General features: G+C 42.0%; 1 protein-coding gene across 11 annotated transcripts in view; it reads left to right on the top strand.

Moving 5' to 3' along the window:
- DLG2 (discs large MAGUK scaffold protein 2) overlaps positions 1-6,000 on the top strand; it is a 1,355,189-nt gene that overhangs the window by 1,112,400 nt on the left and 236,789 nt on the right. Inside the window, exon 1 of one of the 11 annotated variants that reach the window (XM_075851406.1) lies at positions 5,014-5,201. The exons of the other annotated variants lie outside the window; for them this stretch is intronic. The gene's annotated coding sequence lies outside the window, so the exon portion shown is untranslated. Of the gene's footprint in view, positions 1-5,013; positions 5,202-6,000 lie in introns of those variants that run through there. 11 annotated transcript variants of the gene reach the window in all.

The raw sequence follows: 6,000 nt of genomic DNA, 5'->3' as shown, positions 1-6,000 counted from the left end.
CTACAGATAGTACTGCCTCTCCTCATAACTGATCTTGATATAGATAGCACTGCCTCTCTATCACTCCCTGTAAATGTTATAGGTACAGAAAGTACTGCCTCCCTGTCTCTCCCTGTAAATTATATAGGTACAGATAGTACTGCCTCCATGTCTCTCCTTATAACTGATCTTGATATAGATAGTACTGCCTCTCTGTCTCTCCCTGTAAATGTTATAGGTACTGATAGAACTTCCTCCCTGTGTTGGTGTATATAATCTCTATCCTATTAGAAGACACCAGTTCTCTAGAAGGTAATTGAATTTCAAACAGCTCAGTCTTAGGGAAACTTTTGCAGCTAAAGGGCCATGTCTGAAAATAACATTATATAGGGGATGATCCTGGTCATGGGTTAAGGACCTCCTGTGTCCATCGCTAATAAAGCCTTAACCCCTTCAGGACCAAGCTCATTTTGGCCTTCAGGACCAGACCCATTTTTTCAAATCTGACATATTTCACTTTATGTGGTAATAACTCCGGAACGCTTTTACCTATCCAAGTGATTCTGAGATTGTTTTCTCGTGACACATTGGACTTTATGATAGTGGAAAAATGTGGTCTATAAATTCAATATTTACCAGTGAAAAACACCAAAATTTGGTGAAAAATTGCAAAAATTAGCATTTTTCTAAATGTAAATGTATCTGCTTGTAAGACAGGCAGTTATACCACACAAAATTGTTGCTAATTAACATCCCCCATATGTCTACTTTAGATTGGCATCGTTTTTTGAACATCCTTTTATTTTTCTAGGACGTTACAAGGCTTAGAACTTTAGCAGAAATTTCTCACATTTTCAAGAAAATTTCAAAAGGCTATTTTTACAGGGGCCAGTTCAGTTGTGAAGCGGCTTTTAGGGCCTTATATATTAGAAACCGCCAAAAAGTCACCCCATTTTAAAATCTTCACCCCTCAAAGTATTCAAAACAGCATTTAGAAAGTTTCTTAACCCTTTAAACGTTTCACAGGAATTAAAGCAACGTAGAGGTGAAATTTTCAAATTTCATTTTTTTTTTGCAGAAATTCATTTTTATTCTATTTTTTTTGTAACACAGAAGTTTTTACCAGAGAAACGCAACTTAATATTTATTGCCCAGATTCTGCAGTTTTTAGAAATATCCCACATGTGGCCCTAGTGTGGTAATCGACTGAAGCACCGGCCTCAGAAGCAAAGGAGCACCCAGTGGATTTTGGGCCTCCTTTTTATTAGAAAATATTTTAGGCTCCATGTCAGGTTTCAAGGGCTCTTTCGGTGCCAAAACAGTGGAAATCCACCAAAAGTGACCCCATTTTGGAAACTACACCCCTTGAGGAAATTATCTAGGGGTCTAGTGAGCATTTTGACCCCGCAGGTTTTTTGCAGAAATTATTGGAAGTAGGCCGTGAAAATAAAAATCGTCATTCTTTCAAACATTATGTAGGTTTAGCTAATTTTTTCTAATTTCCACGAGGACTAAAGGAGAAAAAGCACCACAACATTTGTAAAGCAATTTCTCCCGAGTAAAACAATACCCCACATGTGGTTATAAACGGATGTTTGGACACACGGCGGAGCTTAGAAGGGAAAGAGCGCCATTTGGCTTTTGGAGTTCAAATTTAGCAGGAATGGTTTGCGGAGGCCATGTCGCATTTGCAAAGCCCCTGAGGTACCAAAACAGTGAAAACGCCAAAAAAGTGACTCCATTGAGAAAACTATACCACTTGAGGAATCCATCTAGGGGTGTAGTCAGCATTTTGCCCCCACAGGTGTTTCATAGATTTTATTAGAATTGGGCAGTGAAAATAAAAAAAATCCTTTTTCTTCAATAAGACGTAGCTTTAGCTCCAAATTGTTAATTTTCTCAACAAATAAAGGAAAAAAAGAACCCCAACGCTTGTAAAGCAACTTCTCTGGAGTACGGCAATACCCCACACGTGGTCGTAAAATGCTGTTTGGGCACACGGCAGGGCTCAGAAGGGAAGGAGCGCCATTTGCTTTTGGTGTACAGATTTTGCTGCATTTGGTTTCTGGTCGCTATGTTGCATTTGCAAAGTCCCTGTGGGACCAAAACAGTGGATCCCCCCCAGAAGTGACCCCATTTTGGAAACAACACCCTCAAGGTATTCACCTAGGGGTGTAGTGAGCATGTTAACCCCACAGGTGTTTTGCAGAAATTCGTGTGCACACGATGTGGGAGAATGAAAATGGGAATTTTTCCTTAGATACGCCAATATGTGGTGCCCGGCTTGTGCCACCATAACAAGACAGCTCTCAATTATTATGCGGTGTTTCCCTGTTTTAGAATCACCCTACATGTGGCCCTAATCTTTTGCCTGGACATTCGACAGGGCTCAGGAGTGAAAGAGTACCATGTAAAATTGAGGCCTCATTTGGCGACTTATAAAGTATTGGTTCACAATTGCAGAGGCTTTGATGTGAAATAATAAAAGAAACCCCTGAGAAGTGACCCCATTTTGGAAACTGCACCCCACTAGGCATTTATTAAGAGGTGTAGTGAGCATTTTCACCCCACGTGTCTTTTCCATAAATGATTGCGCTGCGGAAGGTACAAATTAAAATGTTTCCCTAGATATGCCAATTCAGTGTCAAATGTCATGCCCAGCTTGTGCCACTTTTTTTTTTATATACACCGTTCACCGTACGTTATAAACTACATGTTACCTTTATTCTGCGGGTCAGTACGATTCCGGCGATACCAAATTTATAGAACTTTTTTATAACTTTTTGCACAATAAAATTACTTTTGGAAAGAGAATGTATTTTTTCTGTCGCCAAGTTGTGAGAGCCATAACTTTTACATTTTCTCATCGATGGAGCTGTGTGAGGGCTTGTTTTTTTTGCGAGACGAGGTATAGATTTTATCGGTACCATTTTTGGATACATGCGACTTTTTGATCACTTTTTATTTCAATTTTTGGAAGACAGTGACCAAAAAAACAGTAATTATGGCAGTGTTTTTGAGTTTTTTTTTTACGGCGTTCACTGCGCTGGATAAATAACATAATATTTTTATAGTTCAGGTCGTTACGGTCGCTGCGATACCAAATATGTATGGCTTTATTATTTTTTTCAATAATAAATGACTTGATAAGGGAAAAAGGGCGATTGTGTTTTGTGTTATTATTTGAAACTTTTATTGTATGTTTTCCAACTTTTATTTTTACTTTTTTGACACTTTTTTTTACACTTTTCTTTAGTCCCACTAGGGGACTTGAATGTCCAACTATTTGTTTGATGTTCTAATACATTGCACTACCTATGTAGTGCAATGTATTGGAACTGTCAGTTGTTCACTGACAGCAAGCCGATCAGGCTCCGCCTCTGGGCGGGGCCTAATCAGCTTACGTAATGGCAGACAGGAGTCCATTGTTAGGGCTCCTGTTGCCATGGTAGCAGTCGCCAGCCTTGCCATCGCATGGCAAGGCTGACGATTTTCTACAAACCTCTAGGATGCAGCGATCACAATGGATCGCTGCATCGAAGGGGTTAATGCCAGGAATCGGAGCTAGCTCCGGTTCCTGGCGATAGATCGGGGTGTCCGCTGTAACATACAGCGGACACCCACTGCTGATGACGCCGGCTCAGCTTCTGAGCCGGAAGCTGAGCCGGCGCCATCTTGCCGATGTTACCGGAAGCCTCCTGGGCCCCGCCGACGACGGGGCATAGGAGGATTCCGTTACAGGCTGATCGGGAGGTAAGCATTAGCCCTCCGATCGCCTTTGCAGCCACCGGCAACCCAGCGATCACGTTGCTGGGGTGCCGGTGGCTATAAATTCCTCACATGCTGCGATCTCTATTGAACGCAGCATGTGAGGGGTTAATCGGTCGGATCGGAGGCTAGCTCCGGTCCTGGCCGATACCTTAGGGTGCCAGCTGTAACATACAGCTGTCACCCGGTGGTGATGTCGCTGGCTCAGCTCCTGAGCCAGCTTCATCTCCATGACGTATATTTACGTGAAAAGGCGGTAAGCCACCGATTTTAATGACGTTTATATACGTGATCCGGCGGGAAGGGGTTAAAGGGGTTGTCCAAGATAAAATGACTGTGTTAATGCTTGTAGTTTATTAATATAAATACATTTGTAATATACTTACATTTTCCAAAGTGGCCCCGTTTCCAGATCCTGCCGTGGGGTACCTGACGGGTGACGTCACTCTCCGGCCGCTGTGTTGATCTTCAATTCTTTTCGTGTATGGGCTGGTCTGTTGTACCGCCCGTAACGCGCATGCGCGGGCCCGGCTGTTCTCTCGAGAACAGCAGGAACCGCGAGAACAGCAGGGGCCGCGCATTCGCGCGTTACGGGCGGTACAACAGACCAGCCCATACACGGCACGTCACAAGTGACGTGTCGTATACCCGGAAAAGAATTGAAGAGCAACAAAGCGGCCGGAGAGTGACGTCACCCGTCAGGTACCCCACGGCAGGATCTGGAAACGGGGCCACCTTGGAAAATGTAAGTATATTACAAATGTAATTATATTAATAATTCACAAGCATTAACACATAGTCATTTTATCTCGGACAACCCCTTTAAGGATGATCATGATGGAGTCAAATATTTATTAACCCCTGCACTACCAGATCCTTCCACACTACCAACCCATGTGTCTCATTTTCTGGGTTCCCAAGGAAACTTTAATAGACAGTTCCTTCAGCAGTCGGAGACTTTCAGTATTCCATGTGAGTTCTCAGGACTGTTTTAACTCTTGCACTACCAGGGAAAACTACAACACTGCTTCTTAATCATAAATACGAATATATTGGTTGCTAAGACTACACTTACCCCTTATACTGCTACAGCCTGCGCTGTATTATTCTACTAATGCCTAAAATACCTAGATAGATAGAGTTGGAGTCAGTCTGTGCACTATCTCTATGGTTCCACCTTAAAAACACTCGGTGAGTGACAGGTGCGGGAGGAGGGAGCTCTTGTGGTTTTGCTCTTCCATCCTCAGCACCAATGAGTATGAGGCTGTGTAGAGGGGCCGGAGCGTGCACTGTGTGGCGTTCAGTGTGCGGCAGCACCGTGTGGACTGTGAATGGCTCATGAATCCTCCTCCTTGGATTAGCGCTCTCCGCGGATGGCAGCACGGAGCACAGCCTGGTGTCAGCCCTGCACAGTGCCCGGTGTAGTGGCGGCATAACTCCTGCCACCTTCCTGGGTGAGTGCTCGATGCTGCTGATTGTTTTTACCCCGGTGCATGTGCTGCTTCCATTGTGATGTGAGGAGCAGGAGGTGGTCGGGAGATCCTGGAGAAACTCTCAGCAGGTTACAGGTCATTATCCTGCAGCGCAACCGAGCAAGAAACCCCCCTCTATCTATCTATCTATCTATCTATCTATCTATCTATCTATCTATCTATCTATCTATCTATCTATCTATCTATCTATCTATCTATCTATCTATCTCATATCTATCTATCTCATATCTATCTATCTATCTATCTATCTATCTCATATCTATCTATCTCATATCTATCTATCTCATATCTATCTATCTCATATCTATCTATCTATCTATCTATCTATCTATCTATCTATCTATCTATCTATCTATCTATCTATCTATCTATCTATCTATCTATCTATCTCATATCTATCTATCTCATATCTATCTATCTCATATCTATCTATCTCATATCTATCTATCTATCTATCTATCTATCTATCTATCTATCTATCTATCTATCTATCTATCTATCTATCTCTCTCTCTCTCTCTATCTATCTATCTATCTCATATCTATCTATCTCATATCTATCTAATATCTATCTATCTATCTATCTATCTATCTATCTATCTATCTATCTATCTATCTATCTATCTATCTATCTATCTATCTATCTATCCCATATCTATCCCTCTATCTATCTATCTATCTATCTATCTATCTATCTATCTATCTATCTATCTATCTATCTATCTATCTATCTATCCCATATCTAGCCCATATTTATCCCA

This window comes from Rhinoderma darwinii, chromosome 2, assembly GCF_050947455.1.
Source record: "Rhinoderma darwinii isolate aRhiDar2 chromosome 2, aRhiDar2.hap1, whole genome shotgun sequence".
NCBI lineage: Eukaryota > Metazoa > Chordata > Amphibia > Anura > Rhinodermatidae > Rhinoderma > Rhinoderma darwinii.
Note: the sequence above shows the minus strand (reverse complement) of the source record. Positions and strands in the feature narration are given on the sequence as shown.